The sequence below is a fragment of the Capra hircus genome, chromosome 17, assembly GCF_001704415.2.
Source record: "Capra hircus breed San Clemente chromosome 17, ASM170441v1, whole genome shotgun sequence".
In the NCBI taxonomy this organism is placed as follows: domain Eukaryota; kingdom Metazoa; phylum Chordata; class Mammalia; order Artiodactyla; family Bovidae; genus Capra; species Capra hircus.
This window is the reverse complement of record NC_030824.1, coordinates 16,910,962-16,922,446: the sequence shown is the minus strand read 5'-3', so window position 1 is coordinate 16,922,446 and position 11,485 is coordinate 16,910,962.

Genomic DNA, 11,485 nt, shown 5'->3' with positions numbered 1-11,485 from the left:
AAAGGACAAAAAGGTACTGTATTGATACTTTTTAATTATATTAATGTATTTTTAAATACATATGGGTTAGTAAAGAAATGAATAAGATACAGTTTCTGGCTCTGATCCTTAAATTCTGCAAACTTATCAATGACTGCTTATCAACTTACAATGACTAATCAATGATCATCTTTACATATTCATGTTCCATACACAAGGTAAACAGATTTGTCAATCACTGGAGCACAGGCATGAAAAGACATGGAGAAAACTTAAATGCATATTACTAAGTGAAAGAAGCCAATCAGAAAAGGTTACATTATGTATCATTCCAAGTGTATGACATTCTGGAAAAGAAAAAAACTGAGACAGTAAAAACATCAGCAGTTGCCAGGGATACCGAGGAGAGGAGAATAGGTGGAACACAGGGTATTTTTAGGGCAGTGAAAATATTCTATGTGACATTATGATGGAAGATACATGTCATTCATTTATCAAAACTCATAAGATGTACATTACCTAGATAGAGAAACCTAAGGTAAACTATGGACTTCAGGTGATAATGGTAGATTCATCTTTTTAACAAAAGTATCAAGAGTGTGAGATGCTGATTGTTGGGGAAGCTGTGCATGTGTAGAGTCAACGAGTATATGGGAACTCCCTGTTTAGTTCAGTTCAGTCGCTCAGTCATGTCCGACTCTTTGCGACCCCATGAATCGCAGCACACCAGGCCTCCCTGTCCATCACCACCTCCCGGAGTTCACTCAGATTCATGTCCATCGAGTCAGTGATGCCATCCGGCCATCTCATCCTCTGTTGTCCCCTTCTCCTCCTGCCCTCAATCCCTCCCAGCATCAAAGTCTTTTCCAATGAGTCAACTCTTTGCATGAGGTGGCCAAAGTATTGGAGCTTCAGCTTTAGCATCATTCCTTCCAAAGAAATCCCAGGGCTGATCTCCTTCAGAATGGACTGGTTGGATCTCCTTGCAGTCCAAGGGACTCTCAAGAGTCTTCTCCAACACCACAGTTCAAAAGCATCAATTCTTTGGCGCTCAGCCTTCTTCACAGTCCAACTCTCACATCCATACATGACCAATGGAAGAACCATAGCCTTGACTAGACAGACCTTAGTCAGCAAAGTAATGTCTCTGCTTTTGAATATGCTATCTAGGTTGGTCATAACTTTTCTTCCAAGGAGTAAGCGTCTTTTAATTTCATGGCTACAATCACCATCTTCAGTGATTTTGGAGCCCAAAAAAATAGTCTGACACTGTTTCCACTGTTTCCCCATCTATTTCCCATGAAGTGATGGGATCAGATGCCATGATCTTCGTTTTCTGAATGTTGAGCTTTAAGCCAACTTTTTCACTCTCCTCTTTCATCAAGAGGCTTTTGAGTTCCTCTTCACCTTCTGCCATAAGGGTGGTGTCATCTGCATATCTGAGGTTATTGATATTTCTCCCGGCAATCTTGATTCCAGCTTGTGTTTCTTCCAGTCCAGTGTTTCTCATGATGTGCTCTGCATATAAGTTAAATAAGCGGGGTGACAATATACAGCCTTGACATACTCCTTTTCCTATCTGGAACCAGTCTGTTGTTTCATGTCCAGTTCTAACTGTTGCTTCCTGACCTGCATACAGATTTCTCAAGAGACAGGTCAGGTGATCTGGTATTCCCATCTCTCTCAGAATCTTCCACAGTTTATTGTGATCCACACAGTCAAAGACTTTGGCATAGTCAATAAAGCAGAAATAGATGTTTTTCTGGCATTCTCTTGCTGTTTCCATGATCCAGCAAATGTTGGCAATTTGATCTCTGGTTCCTCTGCCTTTCCTAAAACCAGCTTGACCATCAGGGAGTTCACAGTTCACGTATTGCTGAAGCCTAGCTTGGAGAATTTTGAGCATTACTTTACTAGCATGTGAGATGAGTGCAATTGTGCGGTAGTTTGAGCATTCTATGGCATTGCCTTTCTATGGGATTGGAATGAAAACGGACCTTTTCCAGTCCTGTGGCCACTGCTGAGTTTTCCAAATTTGCTGGCATATTGAGTGCAGCACTTTCACAGCATCATCTTTCAGGATTTGTTAGTGGCCCTTAATTTTGTGCTGAATTTAAACTGCTTGAAAAAAACTTACTAAAAAAGAAAGGGGCTGGTGGTGTAAAAACTGACCTTCTCTGGGTGTCAAACATGCTAAATACACCACTGTATCTAACACACTTAGAACAAAGGATGGCACACAGTAAGCATAAAAATGCTTGCTATTATATATTTTTCTACTGATACACTTGAAATATTTCATAATTAAAACCATATCTAATAATAGCAAAAAGTGGAAACAACTGAAATGTTTAAGTGATCACTATATAACCAAATATGGTATATTAATACAATGTAATCCTATTCAGGAAAAATGAACAAATTGCTGCTAACGTGGATGAATCTCAAATATCATGCTAAATAAAAAGTCATGCTAGACAAAAGAAACCAGACCATAAGAGATATCCAGAAAAGACAAACTGAAAGCTACAGAAAGATTTGAGGTGACTTGGTGGTGAGAGTGGGAACAAAAACAAAAGCCCATGGTCTTATGGAGCGACACTCTAATGAATAATAAACACTAACTAAGTAGTACAAATATTACGTGAGATGGTAATAAAACATACTACTCACCAAAGAAACAATGTCTAGGATTTATTTTTAAATATTCCTGGGAGTGGAGGGAGATAGATGAAAATTAGCAAAATGCTGGTATCAACTGAAATTAAGTGGCAGGTACATGGGAGTTCATTATGCTATTCTTTCAAAGTGTATATATATTTAAAATTTCCAGGACTTCCCTAGGGGTCCAGTGGTTAAGACTTCACCTTCCAAGGCCAGCAGCGTGGTTTTGATCCCTGGTTAGGGAGTTAAGATCCCACACGCCTCAGGGGCAAAATACCAAAAACATAAAACAGAAGCAATATTGTAACAAATTCAATAAAGACTTTGAAAATGGTCCACATAAAAAAAAATCTTTAAAATACATTAAAAAAAATAAATAAAATTTCTGGACTTCCTTGGTGGGCCATTGGTTAAAAATCTGCCTGCCAATGCAGGGGACAAGGGTTCAATCCCTGGTCCAGGAAGATTCCGCATGTGCGGGGCAGCTAAGCCCGGGTGCCACAACTACTGAGCCCAAGCGGTACTGAAGCCTGCATGCTTTACAGCCCATGCTCAGCAACAAGAGAAGTCACCTCAACGAGAAGCCCACGTAGCAACTAGAGAAAAGCCCTCATAGAGCAAAGAGCCAGCACAGCCAAAAATAAATAAATGAATAAAATTTAAAAAATAAAATTTCCATGTTTTTTAAAGGTGCTTAAAAGGTAGAGAAGAAAGAAAAGGAGCGTTGGGGCAGGGATTGCCGTTTTTAACCAGAGAAGGATGCACTGACTGGGTGACATATGAGTAAAGACCTGAGGGAGGGAAAGTGGGAGCCACGTAGAAATCTAGAGGGAGGGAGAGGACCCTGAGCAAATGAAACAATAAACTTGGAGGTCAGAAGCAGGAGTAATCTTAGCAAGTCAGAAGAGTAAGGAGGTAAGTGGGCTGGAGCTGAGAGAGGTGGAAGAGGAGTTGGAAACAGGCTTATGGATGTCAAGACTCCGGAGCAGAAAAGTAATGTGGTCTGACTTGCTTTTTGATGGTTGTTCTGTCTGATGCATTAAGTAGATTGAAAGAGGAAATCAAATCCAAAATGTCCAAGTGTCAAACTTGAGAAGTCCTGTGATACAGGGAAGGGGCAGGGGTGGGGCGGGAATGAGTGATAGCAGAAAAAGAGAGGGTTTGGTTTTTTTTTTTTCTTTTTTAAGATGGAAGAAATAACATGTTTATGTCCTGATGGGAATGAAGGAGAATGTATCACTAGCTAAATGGCAGGAGAAATGTTGATAATTTCGATAAAGAAATAGTGGTAAAACACATCTGTGTAGTTGATAAACCACAAGAAGAATGCACAAAGCAAAATATTTATAGGAAAAAAAATAGGCAAAGGAGAGTCCACCCCCTCTGGAAATTTTTTTATAATCCTCTTTAAAATAAATTACTACAAAATAGGATGGATTCATCCATAGTTAATCACTCACCCATGGCTAACCATTCATCCAAGGTTAAGTTCCATTAAACTCATGCAGGTCAGATCATACTGATTTTCATAATATACAAAGGGCACATGTAATATTAAACTAACATGGAACACACAAGGGGACAAGGCCTCCTCTTTCTCATGGAATTTTCTAAAATAATTAATAATTTTGTAACTGGAGGGGTCTTTTTAGACACACAGCTGGCTAGGAACCTTTAGCTAAGCCAGTTAACAGATGCAGAATGACATGGATTCTGTGGAGTATTGAATAGAGGAACAATTTATAAATGTAAATGCTCTGGTCCACTTAAGTTCATTTCTAAATGTCCAACAGCCACCTAAGAATGAAAATCAAGCAGCTGCATTAGACATTTTTCTTAGATCTGTCTTTTGTACAAGGGGAAAACATAACACTTGTAAATTGTTCTAAGGGAAACATTACTTAATATGCCTTAAGTGTCTCCTGGCAGTGATAGCCTTCCTTTCATTGGGAAAGTAACTTCAGGATGAAGAATTTCCCTGGACAACTGGAGGGAATAAATACAGTCATCTTTCCAAATGATTTTCCCTCTTCTCAGTAAAAGTGGCTGACAAGGCAATATATTCTAGGGTTCCAAGTTGTCCAGATTGACATTTTGTTTATGAGATGGTAAGACAACTAAGGATATAGCAACCAACTGTAAAATGTAAAACCAAGGTTTCCAAGTGAGTTCAACTGCCATAAAGTTTTTTGGAGATTTTAACACTATCAACAACCCCTTCCAAGGAATTCCTCTCTAGGACTCCCACACATTATTAATCCACCTTTTACTCTGATTTACTCTAATTAATTAAGAATCTTGGGCTGATTCTTTGCTGAGTCCTTCATTCTTCCTGATTTCTAGCTGTTGACTTGTCTCAGGGATCAAATTCAGTCTCCTGATTCTGCTAGGACCTCCTGTCTCTCAGGTGCCCCTTGTATGCACCTCATTGTTCTAGGCATTGGGGCTACGAAAAACTTAAATAGCGATATGACAGATAATGACTAGTTCAGGGAAAAGTCTTCAGGGGGGACTTGTGACAAAGTGGCAAATGAGTGATCTTTATTTTAAAGCACTGTTGAGAGAGAATTCGAACCGACACTTGTACACTGATGTTCATTACAGCGTTATTCACAGTGGCCAAAAGATAGAAGCAATCCATCAGCAGGTGAAGGGATAATGGGGTATTATTCAGTCACATAAGGGAATGCTACAAATGAACCCCCCAAACATGATGCTAAGTAAAAGAAGCCAGTTACAAAAGGACAAATACTGTACGATTTCCCCTTCTATGTGACATGTAAGTAAGCAAATCCAGAGACAGAAAGTAGATTAGAGGTTAACACGGGCTAGGGGTAAGAGGAATGGGGAGTTACTGTTTAGTGGGTTTGGGATGATAAAAAGTTTCAGAAATACAGGATTATATTTTTCTCCTTCTAGACTGAGCTGATGTAGTGTATTCTAGGTTATCAAAATACTCATAGCCTTTGGATTGTGAAATAATAAATATTCAGGATGTGTGAAAAAGCATGATAGATAACTATGATTTTAATTACATAAAAATGGATGGTTACTTGTGTAAACACACAAATGAAACCTAGAAGGACACATCAAACAGTCAACTGCTTGTGATTATGGATGACTGCTTTTTGTTTTTTTTTGTTTTTTTTTGTTTTTAATTTTTTTTAATTTTTTAAATTTTAAAATCTTTAATTCTTACATGCGTTCCCAAACATGAACCCCCCTCCCACCTTGCTTTTTGTTTCTTGTGTTTTTTGGTTTCCTATTATGTACATGTTAACTTTAAAGAAATGTTAGAATATAATGCCACTGAATTGTACACTTAAAATGGTCACAATGGAAAATTAATATGCTACAAACCATTGAATTGCATACTGTAAATTAGTGAATTATATGATATGTGAATTTTATCTCAAGAAGGCCATTGTTTTTTTGTTTCTGTTTTTTAAGAAAAGCACTTGAAAGTAATGCACAGAACTATGGAATGGTTTGGGGGGAAAGAGGGAAGGCAAAGTGATGATTAATCAGGCAAATAGGGGACTTCCCTGGTGCTAGTGACTAAGACTCCATGCTCCCACTACAGGCCGTCCAGGTTTGATCCCTGATCAGGGAACTAGATCCCACATGCCCCAACTGAGTAAGCTGCAACTAAAGATCCCTGGTGTCTCAACTAAGACCTGGTAAAGTAAAATATTTTTAAAATCAGGCAAATCGTTCTCACGTGTGCATGCTCAGCTGCTCAGTTGTGTCCGACTCTTTGTGACGCCATGGGCTGTAGTCCGCCAGGCTCCTCTGTCCATGGAATTTTCCAGCGAAGAATAATGGAGTGAGTTGCCATTCCCTACTCCAGGGGATCTTCCCGACCCAAGGATGGAACCTCCATCTCCTACACTGGCAGGCAGATTCTTTGCCACTGTGCCATAATGGTCGGTGAAAACAGAATGGTGCCTTTGTGTGTAGGTACCGTCCTGTCCTTTGTCCCACTAACAGAATACAGTTTAAAGTTCTAACCCTGACCCTGGCTCTCAGAAACATGGGTCCTTCATTATCACCTGGTAGGGCAGCTTTGTCCCCATATTCTTTGTGCTAACGTTGCCTTCATGCCAGGCCTGCTTATGTCAAAATATACCTCTCTCTTATTTAGCCTACCTGATTTGGCTCACCTGTTCTGACCTCAGTTAATTTAATTGCCATCTTCATTAAGTCTTCCCCAACCGACCTCAGTAATATCAGCCTGCCCTTTCTCTGGGCTTCTACATCACTGAACAGTCATGTAAATCTTTCAGTGTTTCTTGGTTTTTATATTGTTATACATATTTCTCATCAGATGGCTAAGAGCCTGGAATGCATAGCTGCTGTTTACATTTCTTGAACATCTGCAATCTCCTGATTTTATTGCCTGAATGTTTTACTAAAAGTTGCAATGTAGCCAACTGACCATCTTATAATGGCTGCGAGGGCCAGCCCTAGGTTTGGAAAGACTTAGGTTTCATTGCCATTTCTGCCAACTTCCAAGCATTTGAGTTTGGGCAAGTTATTTAGTTCCTGTAGGCGTCAGCTTCTTGATAGTACTTGTATCTGCCTCAAAGACCCTTGAAAGGGTTAAATAGGATTTAAACATGCAAAGTGTTTAGCAAGCTGCCAGACCACCTGTAAATTGGAGCTGCAGTGTTAAGGCAAAGTGGGAAATTGTGATTGGTGGTTTATCTCAAACTCAACACAGAACAGATGTGGCCCTAAAATTACAGTCTTCTAATGGAATGGGCTTCCAAACTGCTATAAACAAAATGAAGGGAGAAATGAACCAAGTGGCTTTTGGTATTACATCCCTTTCTGGACACAGCTCCAGACTTTTATTAAGGTCTTCAGTGCTAATAATTTTGGAGGAAAGGAAAATGTAGAAGAAAACAATTCTCATAAATCTTATTCAAGCATTTCCATGTGCCATTACTATACATATGACAGTAACCAGTGGCATATTAAAACAGCAAATGTAAACAGTATGCTTAAGAAAAGTACCAGGTGACTGCTGTCCTCACCTTGCTTATGGCTAATGCAGTTCTTCTATTTGATTTTCTATCAATGTTTTTTTAAAGACTAGATTCCCGCCCCCTCAGTTATTAAGTAATACACATCTTACTGAATTACAGTTTATATGACTTAGAATGTACAAGTCTTTGCAATTGCCTTTGGTGCAAAATTATCACTCTCAACAGTTTGGTGTTATGTATTTCTGTAGTTTTTTGGGGAGTTCAGTTCAGTCGCTCAGTTGTGTCTGACTCTTTGTGACTCCATGAATCGCAGCACGCCAGGCCTCCCTGTCCATCACCAACTCCCGGAGTTCACTCAGACTCACGTCCATTGAGTCAGTGATGCCATCCAGCCACCTCATCCTCTGTCGTCCCCTTCTCCTCCTGTCCCCAATCTCTCCCAGCATCAGAGTCTTTTCCAATGAGTCAACCCTTCACATGAGGTGGCCAAAGTACTGGAGTTTCAGCTTTAGCATCATTCCTTCCAAAGAAATCCCAGGGCTGATCTCCTTCAGAATGGACTGGTTGGATCTCCTTGGAGTCCAAGGGACTCTCAAGAGTCTTCTCCAACACCACAGTTCAAAAGCATCAATTCTGCGGCGCTCAGCTTTCTTCACAGTCCAACTCTCACATCCATACATGACCACTGTAAAAACCATAGCCTTGACTAGACGGACATTTGTTGGCAAAGTAATGTCTCTGCTTTTCCATATGCTATCTAGGTTGGTCATAACTTTTCTTCCAAGGAGCAAGAGACTTTAAATTTTTTGGGGGGGGGGAAGAGTACATACAATTAAATAATCAAGGATGGAATCATACTATAATGCTACCCTAAACCTTTTTTTAAAAGTCACTGATGTATATCCTAAGGCATCTTACATGACAGAACAGATAAGAGCCCCTTATTGATTTAATGGCTGCATATTTCATTTTATAGGTATGTCATGACTACTTATGTATCCAATACTCTATTGAAAATGTCTGAATTATTTCCAGGTGTGTGTGTATGTGTTCCAATATTCAACAATACTTCAAGCTGAGTTGCTGAATCAAAAAGAATGAACACTTAACAATATAATACAATTTTAAAAAGACAAAACAACCTCAATAACTACTAAACTGCCTTCTCTAAAAAGTTGTACCTTGTAATCATCTTCTTTTAATGTCAGCATTGAATTTTGATTAAAGCTGTATTTTTGAACCCATTATGCTATACTTCATGTATAATTTACTTCTAAACCCTTTGGAAAGTGTTCTCTCTGGTATGTTTAAAAACAAAACACTTAACCATCATACAGCACTGATGGGAAATGATTAGAAGCCAGGCTTTTAACTTATTGTCTGTGCTCCCCCTGCTGGTACTAAAGAAATAGGTACCACAGTGAACTGGTTTCTATAACAATGTTTCCACAATTTAAAAAAAATAGAACATTTGTTAGAAACAAACCTTTGATCTTGATATGAATCACTGTGGCTTAATTTTTGACATGTCTCTGAGTCTATAACAGAAGTTCCAACCCAAACACCTAGCATCTGATTTGAGATAAGAGTTTCAATTAAAAAAACCCAAAAACACTCTTTTGGCTTCAGGACTATTCTTTTATCTATCTATGGAGTATGTTTTCTTGGGTATGTGAAAAATGGTACTTAACTTTGTCCATAAGTTAGATCACCAGTGAACAGGTGCTCAAGAGTTATAATTTAACTCAAACATTTTAATTACCTTTTAACCCATAAAAGCCAAAGTGAAAATTCTCTGTCAATCAAGTTTCACTGCAAAGCTCCAGTTTTAATACCATTTGAAATTTAGTTCTGCTCCTACATGCATTCCCTGTGCCCTTAGCAGCACAATACAAACAATCTGGGTGGCAAGATGCTCAGTTAAAACTTGCCTCTTGGGCTTCCCTGGTGGTCCAGTGGTTAAGAATCTGGCTGTCACTGCAGGGGACACATTTGATCCTGGTCCAGGAAGATGCCGCATACCACAGGGCAACTAAACCTGTGCTCTGAAACAAGAAAGCCACTGCAATGAAGCCCATGCAGCGTGAGAGTAGCCCCCACTCCCTGCAACTAGCGAAAGCCCATGCAGCAAAGACGACCCAGTGCAGGCAAAAATAAATTTAAAAGAAGCAAAACAATCTTTCCAAGCTCTCTTGTAGCTGGAGATCAAGACACAAGCGCAAGTCTGGGCAGGATTTCTGGGAAGGCAAGGTGGCACTCAGCTGCTATGCTCCTTCAGCCAAGCTGAGATGCAGGAGCGAGAGACTATGAGGATGACAGCCACGTGCAAAGGAGAGTGGAGCAGGAAGACAGGAAGAGCCTGGGCCCTCCACAACATCTTTAAATGGCCACCCCATCTGGGACTACTTCCAGATTTAAAAAACAGGGACTTCCAAGTGTTTTAGCAGCTAAGACTCTGAGCTCCCAATGCAGGGACCCTGGGTTCGATCCCTGGTCAGGGAACTAGATCCCACATGCTGCAATTAAGATTTCGCATTCCATAACCAAGAGATTCCACGTGTTCCAACTATCCCACATGCAACTAAGACCCCGTGCTGCCAAATGAATAACTATTTAAAAACAATACCAACAAAATCCCCAAGGCACTGTAAATTGGGTTTTCTGAGCTTGTGGCCAAATACAATTCCAACACAGATACCAAAACAACTGCCTCTTAAAGCAAAAATCTAACACATAAAGGTACAACTAAGGTGAGTGAAATTCACTCAGTCATGTAAAACTCTTTGTGACCCCATGAACTATACAGTCCATGGAATTCTCTAGGCCAGAATACTGGAACGGGTAGCCTTTCCCTTCTCCAGGGGATCTTCCCAACCTAGAGGCAGTGCAGTTACTTTATGGCCAAAAGTCTTGAGGCACTTTCTAAAATACCTAATTTATAACCTTAACATACCTGAAAAATACATGGTCCCGTAAGTTTTTGGAAGAACTCATGTTTACTGTCAGCCTAACAATGAAAACCTCTTAAATGCTAAAAACTGGCCAAATGTAAAAATGAATGCCACATAAGGACAGAAAATAGCATGTAAAAATAAATCTAAAAAAAAAATTAAATTAAAAAAAAAAATCTATACATTTATGTTCTGCTGATCTTTGATGAGGGAGCCAATACAATTCAAAGAAGAAAGGATAGTCTTCTTCAATAAGTGGCAGTGGTACCAATGGACAGTCATATGCAAAAGAAAAAAAGTTAGACCCCTACCTCACTTCATATACTAAAGATAACTTAGAAAATGGATCAAAGACCTAAAATTTCTTGTTACTCTAAATTTGTTACAATGTGGGGAAAAAAAGACCTAAATATAAGAACTAAAAGTATAAAATGCTTAGGAAACATAGGTAAAAACTGATACTTTGGGACAGGTAATGGTTTTTTAAGTATGAACCAAAAGCATACGTGACCAAAGGAAAAATAGACAAATTAGCTTTAACTAAAATTAAATATATCTGTGCTTCAAAAGACACAACCAAGAAAGTAAAAAAAAAAAAAGGACCTTCTATAGAGCACAGTGAACTTAACTCTGTATCTTGTAATAACCTATAATGGAAAAGAATCTGAAAAAGAATGTAACAGAATATTGTAAATTAACTATGAAAGTGAAAGTCACTTAGTTGTGTCCGACTCTTTGTGACTCCAGGGACCATACAGTCCATGGAATTCTCCAGGCTAGAATACTGGAGTGGGTAGCCTTTCCCTTCTCCAGGGGATCTTCCCAACCCAGGGATTGAACCCAGGCCTTCCACATTGCAGGCAGATTCTTTACCAGCTGAGCTACAAGGGAAGCCCAAGA